The following is a 27,951-nucleotide window of genomic DNA, read 5'->3' on the forward strand; positions in this document are numbered from 1 at the left end:
TGACCATCCGTACTGTCTCAAAGTCAGATGAAGGTCTCTACCACTGTAAACACCCAGAGAAAGGAGAGTCTCCACAGAGCTGGATCTCAGTCAGAGGTGAGAAAACCATTTCAGATTATTTGATTCTTTCTGCAGCGCTACAGTAAACAAACTCTTTAAATACAAACTTGTGTGTTTTTCTGTCTTTAGGTTCTGATTCTAAAACTGTAATATTAGCCGTGTCAGTGGTACTGAGTTTAGTCCTGATCCTCATCATACTGGGTCTGTTTTGGTGCTACAAGAAGAAGAAAGGTTTGAAAACTACTTTGTCTGTTCACTTTGTGTAAACTAATAATTTCTGTGCATTGCAGTAGCTGCTGATGATATTAAGAGGAAAGTGAAGTAACTTGTGCGTCTTTAATGTTCATGTTTCAAAAACTGCCAAAAGTGAAAAGCGGATGTTTTTAAATTTTATCACTGAACCACTAAAGCTGAAGATGTAGAATCTCTGTCTTCTACAGGAGATCAGCAGAACACCAATCAGACACCAGACCAGAGTCAGAGTCCAGGATCCACACAGCTGCAGATGGGTCAGTTTTACAGTGTTTATTACATAAACCTTTTTTTCTGCATGTAGCAAATTAAATGTTGTAGTTTTAAAATATTGCTGCATCATAAAAACAGCTTTGACTCAATCCCTCGCTTTTCCAAGCATTCATCTAAAAACCTCACTTGAGCAAATACAGTGATGGAACACCCCTACAGGAATTCCCCCAAGGAGAAATGGCGAACACCAGGACCGTGTTTAAGAGCGTGTTTAACACGGTGTAGAAACAGGAGGCCAGATTAAAGACTATATTTTGAGTAGTCAGTTTAAGGACTGGGAAAGCAGAATGAGGCTGGAGAAAAAAGTAGATATTGTTTTTATTTTAGATTCTGGACCTGAACCTGGTGATGTGACTTATGCTGAAATTGATATGAAAGACAAGAAGAAGCCAAAGAAAACTCAGGACAAGCTGCTTGAGGGTAAGATCAAGAGAAAATATCTAAATCAGTGATGTCAGGTGGTAAATTATTTTAATTGATCATTTTTGTCATGATTGGTCAATTTCCTCCCATTTTGTTATAGTTACAAATAAGCTTGATCAGAAAGTGATTTTTGTTTATATATATATAATTTTTTTTTTTTTTTTTGGCTTATGTGTTTTCACTAAAAGGATTGGCTTCTTGAGGTTTGCACCTGCGCTTTTAGGACCATGTTACTACAAACTAATGGAAGTCTATGTTACTCAAAATCTTTTGGGTGGTCCTTCTTTTAAACTACCTCTAAAGCTCAACTGCTTCAGACACAGACTCCTCTTTGACATCAAACTTGTTGAACTATGAATAGGATAAGGGGGGAATTTAGATTTTATTCCAGTGAACTGTACCTTTAATGGGCAGTCCTCACATTTATAACAGTGTTGATATGGTGAACGTGGATAACATTCATTTTATTTTCTATGCTTAAAAGTGAACTCTGACCATGTAAAACACAGCAGCGTCTCTAAACAGTGACTCTGACTGTTCTAGATGATTCTGCTGGCAGCTCCGGAGATCTAACTTATGCTCAAGTTAAAACCAAGAAAAAGAAATCCAGAGGAAAAGGTAATAACTGTGGAGCCCCGCTGGTGACATCCTGTATAAAAATAATGCATGGCCATGACTTAATTATCTAGTTCCTACGCATTACTAAGTCATGGCCATGACTTAGTAAAGCCTGGGAACGAGACTCTAATGCGTGGCCACAACTTAGTAAGACACAATCTCTTTCCCCTGACTTAATCATCTCATTCCCACACCTTAATAAGTAATGGCCACGCATTAGGATGTCGTTCCCACACGTTAATAAGGCGTGGCCACACATTATTTTTATTTATACAGGATCATCAGCAGGGCTCTGTAAATAACTGCATTTCTGCTTTAACAAAATCTGTTTTCTACTTAAATTGGCTTCAGTGTCTAAACTGATTTCTATACTAATTAATGCAGCGACACCATCAGATGAGGTGACGTATTCCCAGATTGCAATGAAAAGCCTTAAACAGGACAGCAAAGGTAAGAATTACCTACCACACATTACATCAAACAAGCCCTGGCTGATAAACTACATTTGTGGTCATTATATACATTTTATTTGCCACAATATCACTGTAAGGACTGTAGTTAGTGACTCGTTGGTGACTAGTCTATGACTGAATGGTTAAGTAGAGCTGAGAATGTCAACATTTATTGTTTTTGTCATAAATTAAGTAAAAATGTCAGTTTGCTTTCCTGAGCATGTCGTGGATGTCGTCAGCACTTCTAGAAGACTGACCTGCGTGTTTCATTACAAAGTTTCCTGTTTAATAGGATTGGTGCTACACAGTATGTTAAATAATCATTTGTATACTTTAATGAGATTTTTCATATGTGGCACTACTGGCTCTTTTTGCCTGTTCCAACATTTAAAATGTCAGAAAAATATAAAATCTTACATATTGTGTATGATGAAAATTTCTTCAAGTATCGTGATCTTATATTTTCTCTGTATCCTCCACCTCTATGGTTACACTAGACTGTGGCAGTTCAGTACTGCAGGATGTGATTGTTTAAGTGCTGCAGTCTGACCTTTAGTTTCTTTACTTTCTACAACATGTTCTCACCAACTTCACCTCACAACTAGTGTGTAGCACCATAATTACACAAGTGGCTACTTACAGGAGTGGAGGAGGTGGAGAAGCAGAATTTTCCGGAAGGAAAGAGCTTGACCCTTAGCTAGACAGGCTAGAGTTAGCTAAGGTAAACAACTTTGTAATGCAAACTCTTTTTTGAGTGATTTACCATAATAACTGCTCCGTTTAAGTTTCAGATTACAAAAAAACAACAAAACACTTTTGTTTGGTTATTGCAGCAAGAGGCAGAATACAGTGCAGTTATATTAGACGTCATGTGCAACAAATAGAACAGTTTGCTAAATTAAAGTCAGTTTGCATGCAGCAAATTAAACTGTAGTTTTAAAATATTTAGAATTTTATTGCTGCAGCATTAAAACAGCTTTGACTCAGTCCCTCACCTCTCCAGCGGTCATCTAAAAAACCCACTTCAGCAAATACAGTGATGGAACGGCCCTTCAGGAGTTCCCCAAAGGAGACAAATACCAGAACAAGAGCACACAGTATAACACAGTACAGACACAGGAGGCCAGATTAAAGACTGTATTTTGAGGAGTTTGTTTAAGGATTGTGAAAGCTGACTGAGACTGAAGAAAAAAAGTAGGTTTTGTTTTCTTTTAGATTCTGGACCTGAACCTGGTGATGTGACTTATGCTCAAATTGATCTGAAAGAGAAGAAGAAGCCAAAGAAAACTAAGAACAAGCTGCGTGGGGGTAAGATCAAAAGAAAATGTCTAAATTAGTGCTGACAGGTGATTAAAGTAAACGTGATTGATCATATTTGATTGTTTAATTGTTACCTATTTTACTGTAGCTGTAAATATTCTTGATCAGAAAGTTTTTATCACTTTCACATTAGTTTTATTTTCTCTCTGCATTCACATCAGCCTGAGCATGAAAATCACCTGAATTCCACAGAGTGACCAGTTTTCAGTTATCAAGATTAGCCTGTGTGCTAACTTTGACAGCACTAATCTAAACACAGTATAATCTGAATTCTGCTGTAGTTCCTGACCGTCTGTGCTGTAACAGATTAAATGCTTTCAGCCTGTTCCTGGTTGATGCTAATCCAGTGTCATTGCTCTCTGTAGGGAAGAGCAGGGAGGAAGCTGATACTGTCTACTCAGAGCTGAAGAACTGAGTAACAAAGGGAAGATGAGCTCAAACAGGTCATCACACTTCCCTTTCATAAATGACAAGTGACGGTGCCGGTCCAAAAAAACTCAAATATATGCAATCTTGATCAAAAGTTTAGGTACACCGAATTTACTAAACACTGAAGTCAGAAGTGAAAATAGTTTGATGAGCTTGAAAATGTTGATGAGCTTGAAGCTGAGCAAGAAACATAGCAAAGTACTAGTTAATATCTGTTTAATATAAAAAAGAAAACGCATTCCTTTCCCTGTAAATGTTCAGTTCAGTGTAAGAAAAGGAATGTGTTTTCTTTTTTATATTAAACAGATATTAACTAGTACTTTACTCTGTTTCCCGCTCAGCTTCAAGCTCATCACCATGAAAGCTAAATAACCATTTAAAACGTCTCTTTTTCTAAATGAACACATTGTTATTAATCTTTTGCACCAAATATGTTTTAAGGTTAGTTAGACGGGTAGAAATGTTATCAATCCTGTAGGAAAACGCAGGACTAGAGCAGCAACAGAACAAGGATACAGTCATATGCAAGAGTCTGATCACCTTAATCATATTACATTTTGTTGATTTTCTAAGTGAAAATAACCAAAAACGCAGACAGACATTCTCTACAGTAAACAACTTAAATATGACAGTTTTAGTGCACAATTTCTGTTTATTTGCTTAGTTAAAACAACATAACTTTAAAATTGTACTCTAACTTTGGCAAATGCCACATTTCAGGTTTTACTTTTTCTGATATGATAAGTTCAGCAGATAAACAGTAATTGTGTATTAAAGTGTGCAGACATTTCTTCTCTGTAGAGGAAGTGTAACTTACTTTCACTTAGACAACTCCATCCTCTGGAACTGCCACTCAAACCAGTGTTTGTTCTAGCATCTTACTCACCTGCCATATTACCCCACCTATCTGACTGTCACCTCACTGATCCCTTTCTCTGCCACTATACACGCTTTACCTGCTGCTGCACTCAGCACTTTAACTTTAGACTCATACTTTGCACAATGGAAGGTTTACAGGTATGACTGTGTGTGTGTGTGTGTGTGTGTGCGTGCGTGAGGTAGGAATGCAGGTTTTATTTTATTTTATTTTGTTATATTTTATATTCATTTGATCTCTTTCCCTATATGTGAATGTCTGTCTGATACTGTGCAGTGAGCTCCTGTAACCAAAACCAAGTTCCTTGTATGTGCAGCACACCTGGCCAATAAAGCTTGATTCTGATTCTGATCAGAACAGAGCTCAGTAACAGTCTCAGCAGTGATGTGTAACAGATGGAGCAACACTGACTCAGCACTGTAGATTAGCAGATGTGTGCTTTAATGTGGGTGAATATTATGGGATAGAACTTTACTATTATATTATTTTTATTATCAGTAGCAGCAAAACTAGTAAATAATTTTTGTATATATGCTCACTGGGCACTTTATTAGGTACACGTACCTTATATCTACACTGATGGTCTATTTTACCAGCTCCACTCGTCATATAGGTGCACTTTTGTAGTTCTACAGTTACAGACTGTAGTCCATCTGTTTCTCTGATACTTTGTTAACTATCTTTTACACTGTTCATCAATGGCCACAGGACCACCACAGAGCAGGTCTTATTTAGGTGGTGGATCATTCTCAGCACTGCAGTGACACTGACGTGGTGGTGGTGTGTCAGTGTGTGTTGCGCTGGTCTGAGTGGATCAGGCACAGAAGTGCTGCTGGAGTTTGTAAACACCTCAGTGTCACTGCTGGACTGAGAATAGTCCACCAACCAAAAATATCCAGCCAACAGCTTCTTGTGACCACTGATGAAGGACTAAAGGGTGTCCAACACAAGCTGTGCAGCAGCAGATGAGCTGTCGTCTCTGACTTTACATCTACAAAGAAAACCAACAATGCAGGAGAGACTAATAGAGTGGACAGCAGCACTGCTGTATCTGATCTACTCATACCAGCACAACACACACTAACACACCACCACTTTGTCAGTGTTACTGCAGTGCTGGGAACGATCCACTGCTTAAAATACCTGCTCTGTGGTGGTTCTGTTGGGGTCCTAACCACTGATTAATGGGGTACGGCTGGGATAATAGATAATGCAAACAAACAGATGGTCTAATGTCTCTAACTGTAGAACTAGAAAGTGCACCTGTGTGGTATGAAGAGCTGATGAGATGGTCAAGAAAGTGTGGATACAAGGTAAATGTCCCCAATAAAGTACTTGGTGAGTGTACAGTGTATCATTTTTTCTGGATAGTGTAAAACATTGTACTATGATTTTTTAGTTCACCCACCTCTACTAAACACTAAAGTCAGAAATGAAAATAGCTGTGAATCAGTGATGTTTCTGAAATGGTGCCGTTTCTGTTAAATGACTCAAGCTGTTCACTTTCTCATTTGTAATTACCTTATTTGAAATCTACACTTTACATAATCTGAAATACCAAAAATCAATAAAAGGCTCTTCTCTTGCAGATCCATGAAGGAAGCTTGTGTGCCTTAAATGCCCAAAAGGAGTCCCTGAAAAAAGTCACAGCTGTCCAGATGTGTCCTCTGAGTTCTCTCGGAGTGAGAATGGTAAATGTGTGTATTAGAGAGTGTGATGCTGTTGTAAAGCCAGTTTTACTGCACTATTCAAAACTAGTCTTTTACAGTGACGCCTGATTGGAGATTTAAAGGTGCAGACAGAAGATGCAGGACGTGACCTTCAAAACATTTTATGTTCATTTTAACATTTTAAAGTTCTATTTTCTTTCAGACGTTTCTGTAAATATTGTGTTACAGGAAAAACGTCTTAGTTACTCGTTTGTTGACTGTAACTCATTTATGAAAATTCGACTTCAAACTTTAAGAATATTCAGCAGTGAATTCAGGTTTTTTGAACAGTCAGTGAGATTAACATGCCTTAGTGTGTTAGATGATCTTTGGCTGTTTGAATGATGACAGTTTATTTTGTTATTTTCTACAGTATGAGGTCTAATTTCTTACCCATGATAAATATTATTATAGTGATAACCTCACTGTAAACTAACATGGTTATATACATACTGTGTGAAAGCTTTTAACATTGCTAAACTTTTTTATGTAATATTTTTATTTTTCTATAATCTGCATTTTTAAAAATGTCATATTTTGGTTTATTTGATTAATTTGATGGTTTTAGTCATTATTGTTATTATTATTGTTGTTGTTGTTGTTGTTGTTGTTGTTGTTTTTATTATCCTTATGCCTAACCATTACCATATTATCCTTATGCTTCACAAATGCTTAAAATATTCATTAACTGGTAAAAAATACAAAATGCAGTGGTACTAAGTTTTAATATTGCTATTCTTACTCTATTTTAACCCATTTGTTCGCTTTATTTTTACTTTTTAATCCAATTTTAGTTTCATAACAATTAATTCTCTTATGCAAGTTATTTGTTTAGTTTGGTTTTATAACTAACTTGATCAATATTTTATGATGTAAAAACGATTTCATTAATTTTTGAGTGATGCTTGGAATTAACAAATTTTTTAAAATTATTTTTCATTTTTGACCAATTCCTGGAATTTACATAAATAAACATTTTTAATCAAAACAGCTCTGACATTCTGTTCTTCTCTACGTTCAGAGAGAGAATTCAGCTTTGATCGGGGTCCGTCTGTAAAAGCTGTGGTTGAGTATGAAGTTTAAAGCAGATGGATGTTAAATGGGGGTCATTAACTGGCTGTTCTGTGTGTTTAAGTTCCACACCAGCTTGCTGTTTTTAGTTAAATGCTCCTGTCTTTATTTGGAGATGATCTGTGTCTGTATCTTATGCCAATCTACAACAATGCCTGCTTAAAAATCTTTTTCATGGATTAAAAAAAAACATTGTAATTTACATCAAATTAAATTTTAATTTCCAATGACTTAAAAAAAAAAGCAGCACATTCAAGTCAAATTAAACAGCATTCATCCTACAGTGTAGTCTGCACTGCTGGCAAGAACCCTGAAAAATGATGCCTAAGTAGTGCCGTATTTTGGAGAAGCATCTCATTCATTCTCTGTTGTGGATGTTCTATAATGCTGATCTGAAACCTGACCCCAATTACATCCTTCTAGCCTTTAATGTTATGGTGGGCTCCAAATATCAAGGCAAGAACAAAAGCAATGGCAGAGGTGATGAAGACAACGGCTGTAAACCATCAGATATGCAGACCTCAGTAAACATGGATGCCTCTATAGTCATCCTGCCACTTTACGGATGAACTACATTAATTCTCCACCAGCTCTCGGGCGTGAGAGCATTATGGGACACTGTTCTTCTGTTCTTATTGATACATGGGATCCAAAGAAACACGGTCACTTTCTCTATCACTGATAAAACTGATACCATCTGCTCTTCTTTCAGTACGTCATGTTCTGTGTTTTGCTCCTGATCTGAACAGACTAAACCTCTAATCTGCATAAGATACATTTGCAGTCCTGAAATGTAGATGCCTTTTTCAGTTCTAACGCCACTACAGAAGAGAACATCTCAAACATCCAAGAGCAGATAGAGAAGCACTTTATTCTATAGTACAGTAAATACCTAATACTGAACGGGTAAATATGATCTAATCTGCATTCTGGCACATACTTTGCAACTGTAGCACTGAGTATTAACAGGTAGTTACATCAGAACTGCAATGCTATGATGACTTAGTATTTAACAGGTGCTTATGAGGTGCTTCATTATTGGTATAGACTTTGGATTAAAGGGACCTTTTGCATAGATTAATGAGAACTGGTCACTGTGAGTGACCTGTAAACTTCTGTCCACATTTTAGGCCAAATATGATTCAATGCCTTTAACACCTTCAACTAAGATACTACATACAAACTTGGTACTGGTTTGTTTTTTGCACAGGATGCTGGGAATCATTTTTCACCTTCATGTTCTTCATATATATTAAACACGCAATGCGTTTAGAAAGGTAAAAACACAAGATTGGTGAAGTAAACTGGTGAACTTGGGCTGAGAGGCTGAAATGATGTGATTATCATTCAGAGTAGTTCAGTGTGAAATGCACCTGTAGAGAAATTTACAGAGTCAGAATCGTTCACTATTGTAGTACTAGGAACCAGACATCCACAAATCAATATATTATAGACCATAAATTAATATTTTGAGGCCACAAATTACTATAAGGCCAAAAATGTATATATTGAGCCCACAAAATACTATATAGCCACACATTAATATATCAAACTCACAATTTACTATAAGGACACAAATTAATATTTTGAGGCTACAAATCAGGCATCAGTGTTGTGTTACGTCTCCTAGGGGTAAGACGCACAAAGTGGAAGCAAGACTGCCCACTCAGACGCCAGACCAGAGCAAAAAAAATCTAATAAATAAATAATAATAAACACATCAAATACAGATTTGACAATTTATTCGATGCTTTGCACTTTCATCCTGTCATCAAAGTTATTTTCAGCAGTCAACTGAAGCAAGGACACAAAAAATAAAGGAAACATAACTTCAGGGAGGCCCAAGGCCCAAAATAACAAACAAAAGAGCTTAATAAAAATAAAAAATATAATATAACTAACTAAGCTAACAAAAGAAAGGGAAAGGAAATTATAAAACCACCACAATAAACAAAGTCCAACAGATCAAACAACAGGGCAGGCCTCTCCTATGTTTCCTTTCATAAAAAAGAAACAAGATGATAAAAAAGGCACCTGTAGGCCAGCAAATCATCCACAGTAACTGGTCTGTCCACTGGCGGGCAGCCAGGGGAGCGGAACTGTGCGAAGCCAAATAAGAAAATAGCCGCTCCATATTGCGCCAAAACACCAAAGACCTTTTATAACCAGCGCCAACTGGAACAGGCAATCACACGCCGGGAAAAACGAGATCAGTCACGCAGCAACGTCCACCTGAGAACACTCAGACAGAGAGAGAGAGAAAAGGAGACATCCAGACACAGGACATCCAGTAACAGTTAAACTGGGTGGGCTTTTGCATAAGACCATGTAGGACGTGTAGCTACCATCATAAAAGATGATCATCAGGAGCTCTGAATCCTGGCTGTGTGTCTCTATAATGATGATAAAGAAACTTTTCTTTTATGGCTCCTAAACTGTGGAATAACATCATCAAATATTAGGACTGCAAGCTCCATAAGTGTTTTAATATCCAGATTAATCGTATATTTTAGATGAGCATATCGTGGAGTTTCCTTTTCATTCTGCAGATCATTGTATTTTATCTTGCATAGAGCAGCAAAGTAGCTAAAACTAAAAAGCATGAAAACAGCATTTGAAAGAAAAAGCTATAAACCATCAGATGTGCAGACCTCAGTAAAGACTGATCTACTGTCACTTTGATGATGAACTGAACAAATTCTCCACCAGCTCTTCAAACATTCAGAGACACTGTCCGTCTGTTCTTCTAGGTATGTGGGACCCAAAGAAACAAGGTCACATGCTGCATCACTGATAAAACTGATACTATCTGCTCTTCTTTCAGTACGTCATGTTCTGTGTTTTGCTCCTGATCTGAACAGACTAAACCTCTAATCTGCATAAGCTACATTTGCAGTCTTAAAATATAGAAGCTTCTTTAGGTTCAGCACCACTGCAAAAGAGAACATCTCAAACATCCCAGAGCAGACAGACAAGCAGACTGTAGCACTTTAATGTGTAGTACAGTAAGTGTCTAACGCTGAATGGGTGAATATGATCTAATGACAAGTCATTTCTGGTAAACACCTTGTAATTACGCTGCAGCACTAAGCTTGTATTTACAGCAGTACTACAACATCATGAATACTTAGAACTGAACAGGCAATTATGAGGTACTTCATTATTTGTATAAACACATTAAAAGGGCTTTTTGCACAGATCAGTGAGAAGTGATTACAGTGAATGATCTGTCTGCTTTTGTCTTTTGTCCACATTTAGGCCAAGTAGGATTAAAGGCCTTTAACACCTCGAACAAAGACACGACGTGAAACACGTTACTGGTTTGTTCTTTGCACAAGACACAGTTCATATTTTTCATGTTTCTTTTACTCATATACTGAACACACAGCGCATTTATAGAGGTAAAAACGCAAGACCAGTAAAGAAGTGAAATAGAAGTGAACTGGGTGAACTTGAGCTGAGAGGGTGAACATGATGTGACTGTTGCGCCACCTAGTGGTGGGATATAGTTTTATAAGATAGATTCTTTATCTGGGCAGATTACTCACTGAGCAATAATGACTTATAAATAGTTTAATTGCTTTTTGATTCACTCATTCATTCATTTTGATTTTGGAATGTTGAGCAACTGAAGTTGTACATCAAGCAAGAATGGGAAAGAATTCCACCTACAGAGCTTCAACAATTAGTGTCTCAGTTCCCAAACGCTGAGTTCTCTCTCTATTACACTCTCTCTCTCTCTCTCTATTACACTCTCTCTCTCTCTCTCTCTATTACACTCTCTCTCTCTCTCTCTCTATTACACTCTCTCTCTCTCTCTATTACACTCTCTTTCTCTCTATTACACTCTCTCTCTCTCTCTATTACACTCTCTCTCTCTCTCTATTACTCTCTCTCTCTCTCTCTATTACTCTCTCTCTCTCTATTACACTCTCTCTCTCTCTCTCTATTACACTCTCTCTCTCTCTCTATTACACTCTCTCTCTCTCTCTCTCTCTCTCTATTACACTCTCTTTCTCTCTCTGTTACACACTCTCTCTCTATTACACTCTCTCTCTCTCTCTCTATTACACACTCTCTCTCTCTCTATTACACTCTCTCTCTCTCTCTCTCTCTCTCTATTACACTCTCTCTCTCTCTCTATTACACTCTCTTTCTCTCTCTATTACACACTCTCTCTCTCTCTCTTTCTCTCTCTCTCTCTGTTACACACTCTCTCTCTCTCTATTACACTCTCTTTCTCTCTCTCTGTTCCACACTCTCTCTCTCTCTATTACACTCTCTCTCTCTCTCTCTATTACACACTCTCTCTCTCTCTATTACTCTCTCTCTCTCCTCTCTCTCTCTCTCTATTACACTCTCTCTCTCTCTCTATTACACTCTCTTTCTCTCTCTCTGTTACACACTCTCTCTCTCTCTATTACATTCTCTCTCTCTTTCTCTCTCTCTCTCTGTTACACACTCTCTCTCTCTCTCTATTACTCTCTCTCTCTCTCTCTATTACACTCTCTCTCTCTCTCTCTCTATTACACTCTCTCTCTCTCTATTACACTCTCTCTCTCTCTCTCTCTATTACACACACTCTCTCTCTATTACACACTCTCTCTCTCTATTACACTCTCTTTCTCTCTATTACACTCTCTCTCTCTCTATTACACTCTCTCTCTCTCTATTACACTCTCTCTCTCTCTCTCTATTACACTCTCTCTCTCTCTCTATTACACTCTCTCTCTCTATTACACTCTCTCTCTCTCTCTCTATTACACTCTCTTTCTCTCTATTACTCACTCTCTCTCTCTCTCTCTCTCTATTACACTCTCTCTCTCTCTCTCTCTATTACACTCTCTCTCTCTCTCTCTCTATTACACACACTCTCTCTCTATTACACACACTCTCTCTCTATTACACTCTTTCTCTCTATTACTCTCTCTCTCTCTCTCTCTCTATTACACTCTCTCTCTCTCTATTACACTCTCTCTCTTTCTCTCTCTCTCTCTCTCTGTCACACTCTCTCTCTCTCTCTATTACACTCTCTCTCTCTCTATTACACACTCTCTCTCTCTCTATTACACTCTCTCTCTCTCTCTATTACACACTCTCTCTCTCTCTATTACACACTCTCTCTCTCTTTCTCTCTCTCTCTCTGTTACACTCTCTCTCTCTATTACACACTCTCTCTCTCTTTCTCTCTCTCTCTCTGTTACACTCTCTCTCTCTATTACACACTCTCTCTCTCTTTCTCTCTGTTACACTCTCTCTCTCTCTCTATTACACTCTTTCTCTATTACACTCTCTTTCTCTCTCTCTTACACACACTCTCTCTCTCTCTTACACACTCTCTCTCTCTCTCTCTCTCTCTTTCTCTATTACACGCTCTCTCTCTCTCTCTTACACTCTCTCTTACACTCTCTCTCTCTATTACACACTCTCTCTCTCTCTCTCTCTCTCTCTCTCTCTCTCTACACAATGTAAAATCAGACTAATTCTATCTTTACAGTGCACTTACCCTAAACAGCCCTGGGTTATTGTATTCTTCCTCCAGAGCGATGACGAATGAGTTCACGATGATAATCATCAAAATGAACGCAGGAAATAAAAAGTGCTGAGTGAGGGAAGAAATGAACGCGTGACACCGCTCATCTCTCCTCCTGCACACAAACAACGAACACAAAAGAGCAACTGTTACTTTTCTTCAACTCCAATATTCTTTACTCTTGCACCACTATTCACACAGCAATATAAACGTTCTTCACACTGAGGCTAAAATAAATGAGTTGATCAAATTAAAGCTGAAATTTAAACGTTTCACACTGAAGCAGGAATATAAAGGCTTTCTGATGTTGATAAAGAGCTTTAAATCATTTACACTCTGCAGCTGGAGGTCGGGTCCTCCACCGAAAATCTTCTGCTGTCCATGATGTCGTGATAAACGAATCTCACACTGAAAACTGTCCAAAACACACAGACACACCACAATGTAAGCCTTTAGTACACATCGTCATGACAACCATTATGACATCAACATGGCAAAAAGCTTGGTTGTGACGTCATGGCTACGCCACCTTTGGACATTAACGTTAGCGACGTCGCTTTTACACTTCAGTAATTAACCTTATCGTACCGGTGGTCTTACAGGACCACCTGCTCTTTAGTTCTGAGCTTGTCTGCCGGATATTGTCGCATTAACTGCACAGCACTAAGAAGCCGTTTAGCCTGGTGAGATTAGCTGAGGCCGTTTCTCTCACAGCGACCTTCCCGCCCTTATTTAGAAACGAACGGAGGCCGTTTAAAATACTATCCTGACTCCGAAAAACCGCAGAGCAGCTCAAACTGCGCTCTTACTGCATCTTACCACATTAAGACGACTAGTCTCGGTATTTCTCCATTTCCTCTCTTTCATTAATGAAGAAATCACATTAAAGCACAAATCAGTAAAAACACTCACCTTTCCGGTCTCTGAGTTCACTGCCAGATGATGACGCTACAAAGGGGGCGTGGCCAACGTGCGTAGAGCGGCTGAGTTTCGCGCCAACAGCAGAGCAGGAAGAGCAAATTGAGCTTTTATGCTGTTACTCAGAAACTTCATAGAAACGACTGCAGGACCGGTTAAAGCTGAAAACCCTTCTGTCTCACAGCTTCAGCTCCACATAGAAAATATGGCGCAGCCACAGAAAAGGCTTCTACTGTTCATTAAAGCAAGAATCGTCTTTCCGGGTAGGAGAAAAATATCATGTTAGTCCTAGGAATGTTTTAATCGGGAAAACTGCGCGTGCGTTCTGGAGCTGCTCAAGAGTTTTTGGTGTCAGGTTCACGATTGTATTGAGAGGATAAGAACATCCATTTGTTTTTACTCCAGTTATTTATTGTAAGAGACCCCTAACCTAAGGAAAATCTGAGCAGTGAGGATAACCTCATATTTCATAAGGGTTTCCATGTGTCCCTTCGCTTTCGCCCTAACTGCTGACTTCATAGTGTCATCCCCTTTGATTGCGACTAGAGTCAATAGGAGGTCAACATAAAGGGCATCCCTAGGATCACCAAAGCACCCAAACACTTTTGTTAGGGCCCGATTCTTAGCCCACCACCTTGTTCTCCCTACTGGGGTCAGTTTTCTGTGTCTGCTGTTGTTGGTGAGGACCACTAAAGGACTGTATGTGCTGGTTCTGCTGATGTGAGGTGTGTTGTATGGGGGGTGTCGGTAAGAACACCATGAAGCAGTTGTCTCCCTTTCCTTTAGTTTCTTTATTAAACTCACACTTGAATTACATGTGCAAGAGCCTCAGTTGTGTGTGGTCTGTAAACAGAATAATCAACATACTGAATTAAACTAACAAAATAATAAATCTTCTTAGCATTACTTCAATTACTTAAACATAGCTGAATTAGCATGACTAACTATCTCGACACTTAACAACACTTACTTGGTTGGAATGCACGCACACAACTCCTCACATGCTATCATCTTGAGGCTGTGATCCAGCCAAGCTGAAGTGATAACTTGCCTGAAGCAGCAGAGCTGAACCTGTGCTCTATGCTCCATATAAACTAAAACTAAACTGCACGTGAAAAGGGGGGCGGGGCTAGGCTTCAATGCCAGAGTCTTTCTTACAGCTGTCATCACTCATCTCCTCCCACTTCTGCATCTGTTTCCATGACTCCCTCAGAAACACTGCCACATTGTTTAGTTTAGTAACACCAGACATGGACCTGTGTAGGAGACTGCTCAGAGAGAAATGCAGAGAACCCCTGATACTGTCCCTGCATATTGGCAGCACCTTCAGTGGAGTTGCCAATGTAAATGGTGAGCTCATCTAAGGTCTGTTTCAATGCCTCTGTGAAATACTGACCTGTGGACTTTTCACAGTCCACCACAGCAACCAGCCGCTCATGAATGACATCTGTAACATATCTTAAGATGATAGCACACTGGTCTGTTGATGAAACGTCTTGAGCAGTATCAATTTGAACTGAAAACATGCCTGCCTCTCTAACCTCATCTGCAATCGTGCTCTTTATCAACTTTTTAAGGACGTCCACAACGTTGTTGTTTATGTCCTTCGATATAAGAGTCACAAGAGAACCCCTACCTTTTGCCCCACTGTCATGATGTATTTTGCTTTGCTCAATACAACTGCTAATGTGCTGCTGAGGGCACAGATCATACCAGCTCAAAAGAATGAACAACTCTAAAAAGTTGCCACGATTGACTGCAGTGTTTTCTAGAGTATAAGCACTCTCTGCTTTATCCCCTCTGTAACTGAGACCACATTTTCCTATGACTTTAACCACATCTACTATGTGTTCCATTACCTGATGCTTCTTTTTCACCTGCTCATGATGTAAAGACATTTGTTTGCCTGCCAGAAGGCTTTTTACATCTGCCCCTTTAGCCATCAGAAAGTAAGCATCAGCACCATCCCTGTGGATCTTACTTCTCATGCTCTCCAGTGCGCTGATGAATATGTTTCCATGCCTTCATACCAGCCTTTCTGAATGGATTATCAGTTGCAGCAGGTGCAAATGCCAAACAGACAGAACAATACAGCGGCTGTTACAGCGTCATCCCACCTCTCTCTTCCCCGGCTGCAGCCCTCAGAGTAAAGTAGTGAAATATTCCTTCTTTATATTCCTTCTGTTATGGGAAGTGTCTTTACAGGCTTCTAACGGTCAACTGTTCAAAAGAAATACAGATTTATGACTGATATTAAAATGTTTTAAATGCACACACTGCTTAAAAAACACACAACAGCAAAGACGTTTCACATTTTGAGTCATCAGAAACCAAGACCCACCATTAGTTTATCCTTTTTAATGTAATAAATAAATCTCCAAACAATGTAAACAAACTGTAATTGGACTAACAATCAAAATTAAACTGAATTTCTCATCCACTTTTATTCACTCACTCACTGGATTGGCTGGATTGATCTCCACAAACTCCACTTTGACAAGTAACTGTATCCTCCAGGATGGAATCTGGCAGCTGTACATCACATCATAAACACATGTTCAGAGCAGTTTATGATAAAATATTAATAAAGGCAGTCAAATGCAGAGACACCATGACCCAGTTCAGCATTAGCTGTCTATCATTTACTTTTACCAGTCATGTGGAATTTAACAGTGCTGGTAATATTAGCCACGTTACCACTCACAGTGAAGTAAATTGACCAGGTGTCCCTGTTTTCTGGGGACAGGCCATGAGGACCAATGAGGACTGTGCCCAGAAGCCGGGGAGGTCTGGTTCCGAGCTGTCCCCATGTTCCTGTTTTTAACTGTGAATTAAAAACACACCAGGAAGTCCTAAAACAGACCTGGCAGCAGATCCGGCAGGCAGACATCTCTCATTGTGGTTGCTGTCGACTAACCACAGAAACTTCCGGTCCTAAAATCTGACTGGCTGAGCTGCTTTCAAAGCCGTTGTAAAGTCCTCCATATACGCTCACTCATGACCTGCTCACAATAACGGAGTTCTGTATCACTGCGCCTGCTCATCTTCAGAGCTGACCAAATCAGCTGTAGGTCAAATGTCATCTTTAGTGTCCATTTTCTGTTTCTGCGCAAAGTAATAAGTGAAAACGTTCAAATGGCTTGAGCGTCTCTTACAGCTGTCAAAGTCGTTGCTTAGCAACAGCGTCTCAGCGGAGTGATACAGTGTTTGTGAAAAACCTGTGATGTTATGGTGAAATAACAGCAGGGTTAGAACGCTTCTCAACCAATCAGCTTAGATATTCACAGTGTAATGCTATTGTAATTACTGCCACCTACATAATTCTTTACTGCCAGTCACCTGGACTGTTTACTGTCACTGCTTTATTTATTGTTACTTGTTATCTGGTGTATTTGTCTAGTATGTGCAATGTCCTCCTGTATGTGCAAGACCACCCTCCCTTATTGCCCCCTGTCCACTTCTGTTTATAATTCTATTTTCATATGTAGGAGCATGCTGCTGTAGTGTAAGAGCATCTTATTTTTTAATCCTGTGTTCTGAATACAAACACAAACAGCGTGAATTTGGAATGAGCACATTGCTGAGTTAGTTCAGTGGAGAAACAGCAGGAGATTCAGAGAGATAAAAAACACTGCACTGAAAACAAAGTGGATCATTTTAAATGAGTTAATTGTGTACATTGGTTTCACACGAATGACACACATCAACTTAAATTAATTAAGTTAATTACTTACACATAGTAATCATGTTGATATATTTCCTTCATGTGGAGCCAATGATCACATTAGAAGTACATTTAAAGCAACTTTTAAGCAACTTTTTTCTGTTTAATGGCCAATCCAGATGGAAGGAAAATCACAGAGAAGCTGGTAAAAGAGGAAATCACTTCAGGACTAATCTACTGAAATCCTTTTTTTTCTACTGACAATATTAACATATGAAAATACACAAAGAATCCCACATTGACACATTCATACACGTCAGTACTGAGCTCTACTACTGAGTTATAGTTCCTGTATTCTCTACAAATTCTTTCTTCAGTGTTGTTCTTACTCTGTCCTGCAGATGGTGCTGTGATTCTGGACAGTCCTGTTCATCCTGTGACTGAGGGAGATCCTCTGACTCTGCGCTGTTTATATCGTGACCCAAAGCCCTCAAACCTCACAGCTGAGTTCTATAAGAATGGATCACTCCTCCAGACTCAGACTACAGGAGAGATGACCATCCGTACTGTCTCAAAGTCAGATGAAGGTCTCTACCACTGTAAACACCCAGAGAGAGGAGAGTCTCCACAGAGCTGGATCTCAGTCAGAGGTGATCGAGTACACAGAATTACAAATTTTCTTTATATTATTTGATAATTTTATGAGTCTAACAGTTTCAGCACTGCAATGATTTTGTTTTTCAGATGAATCTAAATCAGGAGCTTCATTCTCAGTGTTCAGTCTGCTCAGTAGTTTAATGGCAGCATCTCCGTATCTGCTGGTGTCCATTGTGCTGATGGTGAAATGCTACAGAGCTCGAGGTAAGAGCGCAGTTTGTTCATTAACCTGAATGAATTGTCATTAAAATCATTTTAATTAACTTAATTAAAGGCTAATTTGAAGTGTTCATCATTGTGTATTTCACAGCTAAACCTGATGAGCTGAACTCAATGTGACCCTTAACAGAAGCTGGAGCTGGAGAAAGTTTCTTTGGTCATGGTTATGATCTTGTGAGAAGCCCAAGTTTGCGGTTTAGCAGTTTGCATGGCTGTGCTTTACCTTTCATAGTTGAGGAAGATGTTAAACCCCAATTAGAGATCATTTCATCTGGTAAGTCAGTAATAGAGGTTTTTAAATAATGACTCCACTACCCTGTATGATCAGTTGATATATTTGCTTTGCTAAATTCTTTGTTTTATTGTTACTACTGTAACAAACTTTCTGCTGTCAGCAAAAAAATATGTAGAAGGTCTTGATGCAGGTTAATATAATATTTTTGATATATTTGATAACTCGTAAATTTCATTATGTGAACTACAGTGATCAATCCCTTTTTAAAAAATATATTTTTGTTTTAATTTTGTTGTATTTTCCTCTTATTTCATTGCCAGTCATATTCATCCTTCACAGCTCTTTGTTTCAAAGGTAAACAAAACTGAGATGTAATTCTGTTCTGTCGGCATTAGTGCTTAATAAATATTAATAATAATATATTTACAGTTCTCTTGTAACAAACTACCCCTCCTGGGTCTCTGCTGCAGTGCACATGTGCTTTGGTTTGTTTTCTTTTCTGGCTCCACCCACTCCTCCATTTCACCCACCTACAGTTGGTCCTGGACTCATTGGCACTATTGATCTGCATTAGCTTAGCAGCAGTTTAGTCTTGAAACAGGTTTGGTTAAACTGGTAACATCAGGAGTCCAATAAGCAGCTTTTCATCAAATTAAACCTGACTGCTCTGTCAAAACAAGCACGAGCCTAAATAATCCTTACTAAACACCAGCTAAACTGCATGTACTGTCAAATTACATCATGATCAGCTCAACTAAAATTGTGTACAGTGCTGTGTCTTTTGCCACTTTCCAGGAATAAAGTTCATGTTAGGCCTCAAAACTAATGTAAATAGTGTAATGTAATGTAAAATGGGGGTTTTCCTTTGGTGTCTTTTAACAAAGTTACTCAAAATAAGTGCTTGATGTTGTTTTCCCACCTCAGGCTGTAAAATCAGAGACCATAAGCTGTTTTTTCTGAAATGTACTGCATTTTGATGACCCTGTAATGAACTTTTATGGAGCTGTATAAATGGCATTTAAAAGCCTGTTTCAACTAAATTCATTATTTTTCTAGAAAATTCATATAATTATGAAATACATTTAGAATATTTCAAATTAAAAAAATAAAAATCCAGAATTTCTTGTGTTTTCTGTTTACTACAATGTAAGACTGAAGAGTCCCGCTTTTGGACTCCAAGCATTTGACTGAGCGCACACTGTCATGATCATCTATGGATGTGGTTTTCAAATGGTTTTCTTTGAAATGTGGTCCTCACTAAACATCAAACACAGACACATTTGCTTTAGGAAAAGGTTTATAAATGACACACAGCTGCACTTTTCATGGGCAAAATGTGCTGCACCATGCAAACCATCTCCACAGACAGGCTGCTTGATTACAACACAATAATGCACAAAGCTAGACAATCTTTTTTCTCCAGCGTCATCAACAATAATATTAACAAAAGCAGAACAGTCTTCAACATGGCTGAATAACTAAGTCATCTATATATATGGCCCCTGAATTAGTTTCAGCTGAGAGATGTAATGAGTTTGTATACTTTAACACTTAAATTTTCCTAGCATGGTTGTTAAACCTCTTAAAAAAGAAAAGTCTAGAAGCAACTCTAGTGAGAAATTACAGACATTTCAAATCTACCTTTCATGGGAAAAATCATTGAGAAAATCATTTTCAAATGTAAGGTGTTGTTACTAGTCGTGGCCACTAGGTGGAAGTACATGCGCTACGCGTTGTTTCTCTTTATTATTGCTGTTTAGTAAATAAGACACAGTGTTGTGGGCTTCCTTGAAGGTGAGATAGGCTGACTGTGCTCTGGGCTTAATCCCAACTAATCCTTTAAAAAGATCTAACATCCATCAAGGTTTTGGACAGATTACCACTGGATAACATGTTCTGTTCAGTTAGTGGTCCAAATTAGTGCATATTTTCAAGCTGTTTTTGTGTTTTCTTTTGTAAATATATCAAGTGAAAAGGTGGTGTGACCTGTTTTATATGTAGGCTTGGGAATTTAAACTGTTTAAGAAGTTTGTGTGTTTTATTTAATGAGAGTGGTGAATGCCATTGAGTGCTGTGTACATTTTAAATGGAAGAAAATGTGAATGTTAGCTGAGACTTTCGTTGAGTGTAAGTTAGAAGTGGGGAAAAACTGCTGAATTGACAGTATTGTGTGCTTCCTTGAAGAAATGCCAAGCTTCTGTCTGAGCTTGACAATAAAACAGCGCCACCAGTTGATCACACCACATTCCTGCGCTTCCTGGTCCCTTTCATTACCATCAAAACACAACGCAGAGCCCAGCTGGGGAGCCATGTAGAGAGACGAGGGTTACACAAACAACTTACTGGCTGCCCTTAAACAGCTGTCTAGACTAATTTCAGTCAAAGTACTGAATCAGCTCTAATTAGGGTTATTAATGACCTTTATTTAAATACATTTAAAGACTGAGATACTATCACTGGTCTATAAATTGCTTAACGGTGTCGGCGCAGCGTAATTATCTGATATGCTGCAGCAATATGAGCCGAGCTGAGCTCTCAGAAAGGGCTTTGAGTCTTCTGCAGACCAACACAAGGAAAAACTACTTCACTGTTGCTCATGCAGTCCTCTACAATTCTGCACTCACCTGGGACGAGCTGCATGTCCCTCACTCACAATGAGCAGCACTGTGTTCAGCTTCAAGCTTGAAATAAGGCTCTGCTGTAGTGGATAAGTACAGTTCATGAATCTGTCACAAAGCAAACTTTATATGGGTATTAACATTAAATCCACATGTTTGAATAAAGACACTGAAGCTCTTGGCAAGTAATGAGTTTTCAGACTAACAGGCTCGTGTGAGATTTAATGGGAATTAAATACTTCGGACTTGGACTAAATGCTCACTCTCACAGCAAGTACAACACACAACAAGCTTTAATAATGAGCTGAGATCAGAGGAGCAAGCAAACAAAAGGCAGGACAGAGGAAAAGACAAAACTAAGAGTAAAAGTAGAAGAAGAGGACAGACACGCCCAATAGGCAAACATCTGGCACCAAGGACAACGGGGAGCTCCAGATGCTACAAAATATTTAAAGAAAGTCACTTACATTCATCAACAAGGCAGAAGACACTTTAGATCTGCCACTGTTAAGGCAGGTTGACTGTGAGACCATCACCATCATAAATATGGAGGAACGTGGTCAGAGACCAAAACTTAGTACTGCTTTTATCACCAGCCTAGATTTATCTGGGCTGAACAGGCCTGACTCACGTCCTGGTTATTATTATACACACACCCCTCGGGGCAACTTACTATCTCTTGAACTGTGGGAGGAAACCCACACAGACACGGGGAGAACACGTTTATCCTTCTGGGTCGGGGTGGGTGCTGGAGCCTATCCCAGCAGTCACTGGGTGATCACAGGGCAGACACACTGACATACACATTCACATCTAGGGGCAATTTAGCATGTCCAGTTGGCCTGGCTGCATGTCTTTGGCCTGTGGGAGGAAACCAGACAACCTGAAAGAAACCCGTGCAGACACAGGGAGAACATGCAAACTCAATACAGAAAGGACTGCAGTCGCCCCGCCTAACCAAACCCAGGCCCTTCTCGCTCTGAAGCGACAGCACTACCCCCTGCGCCACTGGGCCAACCTGACACTGGGACACTCAGTTTCACAAAAGCATCTGTGTGTTAGGATCAACCCAGTCTAGGAGAGAGAGAGTGTTCAGTGTGATGCTCGCTCTACCATTTAAGAATCATCTTTCTTTTAAGGTGCTTTTGAGAAAACCAGTCCAGAACAACATCCTCTCTCTCCTCAACTTTAGCAAGATTGGTGTTCACAAAGCAGTTCTGAGTTAGAGACTGATCTCAGATTCAAATCATCTGCATTTATGATGATCATAATCCCAAACACTGGTTCTAGATCAGCACTTTCATTATTGAGGTGGTTTTGTGAACTCAGGCTGTGAAGTTCAGCCAGTAGAGACACACTCCAGAGTGTTCTCTCTCTCTCTCTCTCTCTCTCTCTCTCTCTCTCTCTCACTGAGGTCATTCTCTCTTCAGTCTTTTCCTGATACCCCTGTTACTCATTTCTCCTGATGTTCTTCATGTTGAGCTGTTCTCAGTTTGTTCCTTGTAAAGTCTTGTTCTGTTCTTTCCTAGCAGTTCTAGTTGATCTCCCGGTGAATCTTGTTCTGATGCTGTCTTTATACTCACGTTTGTGTTTTTAGTTCCTGTCTTGAACTGTATGAACTCAGTTTCTCTCATTTTGCCTGGTAATGGAGAAACGAGTCTTCCTGAAGCTTTGAACCAACTGAATCGATTCAAAAATGATTCATTGTTTTGAAGCGCTCAAAACACCACAGACTTGCCACCTGCTGGTCAAATCGGTGTAAATGCATCACGAACCCCGAATTTATCACCTCACATTTTCATCATTATTATTTTCAGCATTGTATTGGATTTGTCTACATGATGCAGACCTTAAAATAAAAATGTGAAACTATGTTTTTCTGTTTTAATCATTTTCTTCTGGCAGTAGATCAAATCATAAATCATATTCATGTTCTGTATGGAATCTAAATCTGTGCATGTAAGCTGTTTTTGAACTGGGTGTTGGAAAGTGTTTGTACTTTTATAGGTTTTATTTATTCATGTGTTTATAATTCATACTGGGGAGACAGTAACATGTCAGGTGATCAGAACCGGATCTCACTGCCTGATCGCTGATCAGTAAAGTTCTGTTTGAATAAGTTCATTATTATGAACCTAAATGGTGAAAACTGACTGGAGATCAGTAGGTGACCCACCTGTATTTGACTCGGGTTCACTAAGGGGGTCGACCGACTGTATCTGAACAGTATTATGAGGTGAAGATCAAGATTTGATTGCGCATCATTTACTGCACTTGGCAGACGCTCTTATCGAGAGCGACTTACAATTCGATCAATTTACACAGGTGGGTGAAGGTGGTGTTAGGAGTCTTGCCCAGGGACTCTTATTAGTATAGTGTGGTTGCCCTGGTGGGGGACTGAACCCCAGTCTACAGCGTAGAAGGTAGAGATGTTAACCACTACACCAACCAACCAACATAATTTTCAGGTGATTCACACATCATTACTTACAATATTATTTAATAACCGGAACCTTTTAAAACATTAATGTATACTAATCTATACTAATAATTTATACTAATTCTAACACTGGACACAGCAGTGCAGCTCATTCAGCTTGGCTGTTCACTGTTGTCAGTCAAAAGCTGTTCTGTCCACAGTTCTGTCTCCACAGCTGGTGCATTTACAGTTTTATTATTTGTTGTTTATTAGTGGACTTGAATAGTGTCACTCAGTCCTCAGCAGCTCCACTGAAACCACATAATTTCACAGGATTTACTGCCAAATACTCGAGTATATCAGTTGTATAACCAACAATCAAACTTACACACCCAAAGGCCTGATATCCAACAAAAATGTAGACTAAGTAAAAGCAAAGTCAATCAGATTTCCTCATAAAAAAACTTCAGCAACACTTCAGCCTCAAAATTCTCATCAGTGGCGCTGGCTCTGCACACAACTATTAGTAATAGTCTATTACAAAAATGCTTTTTCCACTTTAGCTAAGCCGGGTCGGCAACATGTGGCTCTTCTATTACCCCGCTGTGGCTCCACAGCAGAACTAGAGTGTTAGGTAAAATATCTTAATCCTCCTTTGCTGTAAAATCGTTATAACACAGTTTTCACAATAAATGGTCTGAAATGCTGGAGTTAAGCATAACTGCTAATTCATCAACCTGTAACACTGAAGACTGACGTGCAGACTGCTGGTCTGAACAACGGAGATATCAGTCTCGCCCAGCTTGTAGCTGACAAAAAGGCGAAGAGAAAGATTTAAGATGAACATCGATCATTTGGAGACAAACTGACTTATCTGCATTTATAAGTCACTCCAGCTGGTTTCCTGAAATGTTTAATCTGCAGGAAGAAACTGTCAAACACCAAGTCGAGAGGCTGAAGTCACTTCTCATTCACCAGCTTCCCATTTTAATTTTTCTGTTCCACCTTAAATGGTGCACATTCTGCCAAGTCAAGCACCACTTAAGTTGGAACAGGACAAGTGGAACAAGAAGCAGGTGAATAAGAAACGACTTCAGCCTCCTTAAAAAAAAAAAAATCCAACATTGAAAGATGTTTTACTATAAATGGTTCCTGACTGAGATGTGAGAAAAGCAGTGACTTAATCTAAAGCTTAAAGCAGAACAAACTATTATATTATAACTAATATATATTATCTTCATAAATACCCACTAAATAAATATCTATAAAAGCAGACATCAGCACAGAACTACATCTACACTGGATCAAAACATTAAGATCATCAGCGATGAGCACATGGATTAGGATCCTTTCATAACTGCAGAGAGGTGGATGAGAGACTCTGGCCAGGAGACACCACCGTGATGAGATAAGATAAGATAATCCTTTATTATTCTCACAATGGGGAAATTCTCAGTGTTACAGCAGCAAAGGGACAGCAAGTCCCTCCAGAAAAAGAAAAGAAGTAAAAAAGAAGAGAATCAATAAGCAAGTAATTACTTTGTTAAATACTTAAGGTATTTTTACAGTTTGTTACTGTATGTGGGCGATGACAAATATTTATCGTCTATTGTTAATCTCACTGTGATTATATCAGTACTAATAAACTCCCACTGAGGAGCTTCAGTTCACTATAACATACCGTATAATCACCGGTATAATATTTAGACATCCTAGAAGAGTGGATGTCTGTTACTGAGTCTCTGACGTGTCCCTGACTGATCCTCCGAGTGTAAACATGAATGTGTAAGCAGCACATGGGATAAACAGTAGGGGGCAGTATACAACAAATGGGCTTTTTAGAGAATGTGCTCGTGGGACTGCTAGAATGTGAAGGTGTAGGTGATGCAGGGTACATAGAGTTTACATAAGGATTCATTTTTTGTTTTAGCCTATAAAAATATATACCAGTGGGTTTAAGGACTCTCCTTCTAGATTTATTGTTGCAGGACTGTATAGACCTGGTTTGGAGGTCTGTCTTCATGGGTACAAACTTAGACTGACCAGTGAGGAAATAAAGTCAAGAGGTTATAGTCAACATACAGCACTAACTTGAATCATTTACCAAATAAAACTAGACAAAGTAAAATCAGAATTAGAGTTTGCATATACTGCCCTGTGATGGACTGGCGACCTGTTCAGGGTGTATCCTGCCTTTCGCCCAATGACAGCTGGAAGAGGCTCCAGCAACCCCGCAACCCAGAAGGAGAAGCGGCTTAGATAATGTGTGTGTGTGTGTGTGTGTGTGTGTGTGTGTGTGTGTGGGTTTGCATATATAGCTTATGACAGCACAGTCAGCCTAAAGAAACTGGCTTGATGAAGTTTAATGCCTGTAGAACTGCATAGAGATTATACTCTGTGCTCTACACAAACACAACAAATTACAGTTTCATCACAGTGTAAGACGAGAGATCTCTCACAGTGTAAGTGCTGTCCTTCATCTACATCCCTGCACACCCACACCTATTTATTTACACCTGGCATTAATACCCTTGATGTTTTCCCTTGTTTGGCCTCTGCTTTCAGACCTATTTGCTGCAGTTGGAATAGTGTATCTCTGAAAATTACAGCAGAAGGAAAAAAATACTTTACTTTTAATGTAAGTCAACATAACCAATCTGTTTTCTACATAATTTTGCCTCCATTCATCATGACATTTACACACCATGTCAAGGACAGACAGACATTCTCAAATTATACCAGAGACTGAAAAACAAAAAACTGGAGATATGAGAACAGCTGAAATATGACAGACCACTGTTTGTGCTGATGTTAATCATCTTTTCTTATCTTGAAGAAGCAGTTTGTGTGTTTCTATTTGTGACAGAATTTCCTAGAATGGGTGTTGACATGTTTATTGTGGTTTATATGTGTTAGTTCAGCTTTGTAGGTCTGACAAGTGGAGTTAGTGCTGAAAGGCCGTATGCTCTGCTCATCACTTCAGAAACACAGTAACGTTCAGTTGTGCACACAAAGAGCAAATTCAGCATCACCTAGAAAGTTACAGTCATCATACACAACAATAATTACAGGATTACAGGTCAGTTAGTTAGAGCTTACATTTTTACTTCTTCCTAGAAATATATACAAGTGGGTGTAAGGACGCTACTTCAGGATTCACAGGTGCAGGAGTCTATATAGGCTACCTGGCTTGGATGTCGGTCTCCAAGGCTACCAACATGGTCTGAGAAGTGGAGGGACAAGGTCAAGAGGCTACAGCCAACACAGAACTTATTTTAGTAGTTATGCAGTTGTTATGTAAAATGTATAAAGTAAAACTAGAAGAATGAAGAACATTTACAGTTAGAGTTTGAATATTATTATCACGATATATAATGGCTCACACGTCAATATTACAATATAAAAACACACCACATTATTAAAGTGAACAATGTCATGTATTTTATCAAGTTTCTCCGCAAAGTATCTCAATATTGATAAATGTGGTGACAGTTAAGAACGAAAAGTGCTGTAAATCAATGTTGTGGCAAAAGTCAACAAATGATCTCAGTACAGTCGATATGTGTAGAAACCAAACCTAATTCTTTTTTTCTAATACAGGCAGGGCAGGTGCTTCATTTCTGCTTACATGTTATATACATAAAAAAAAAAAATCATACAATGCTAATACACATAAAAGGTAGCATTAACTGACTGGCTAAGCACTGCTGCTTAATGCTTTGTCAGTCTTTACTACAACCAAGTGCAAACATTGTGTTTTCACTTTAATTACAACTGATTATCACTAATTTGCAAGACTTTATGGAAAAAACACACTAAAACATCAAAAATATAAACTATATTTTTCTTGAGAGCCATTTGCAGAAATCAACCCCGAGGGCATCAGTGCTGACCTTCATGCTTTGACTGCAGAACTGCATAGAGATTATACTGTGATCTACATATGAACACATATGGCATATTTGTGCAGTGTGTTATTTAACATAACACGGTCTATAAGACAAGAGAAGCCTAGAGTAACCTCACAAAAATGACTATCAATTATGACATTAACTTAATGGTTAACATTATATTTAACATTGTTTTTAATGAAGTATAACATCTTTTCTGCTCTTGAACAAACAGTGTGTTTTGTCTGTGTCAGAATTTCCGAGCACGGGTGTTAAAACGGTCATTGTGGTTTCTCTCCATGTTGGTTCAGCTT

At 38.9% G+C, this 27,951-nt stretch overlaps 1 protein-coding gene and 1 long non-coding RNA gene across 2 annotated transcripts in view; both read right to left on the bottom strand.

Moving 5' to 3' along the window:
* The window catches only part of LOC108415343 (carcinoembryonic antigen-related cell adhesion molecule 5-like), a 653,433-nt gene that overhangs the window by 104,585 nt on the left and 520,897 nt on the right, over nt 1–27,951 (bottom strand). The gene's annotated exons all lie outside the window — the stretch shown is intronic.
* On the bottom strand, nt 16,075–16,690 carry LOC119266041. Its single transcript, XR_005131826.1, has 3 exons — nt 16,640–16,690; nt 16,395–16,467; nt 16,075–16,155 (listed from the first exon to the last, which is right to left on the bottom strand). It is a non-coding gene; the product is annotated as an uncharacterized LOC119266041 (long non-coding RNA).

The sequence above is a fragment of the Pygocentrus nattereri genome, chromosome 2 (genome assembly GCF_015220715.1).
Source record: "Pygocentrus nattereri isolate fPygNat1 chromosome 2, fPygNat1.pri, whole genome shotgun sequence".
Lineage (NCBI taxonomy): Eukaryota > Metazoa > Chordata > Actinopteri > Characiformes > Serrasalmidae > Pygocentrus > Pygocentrus nattereri.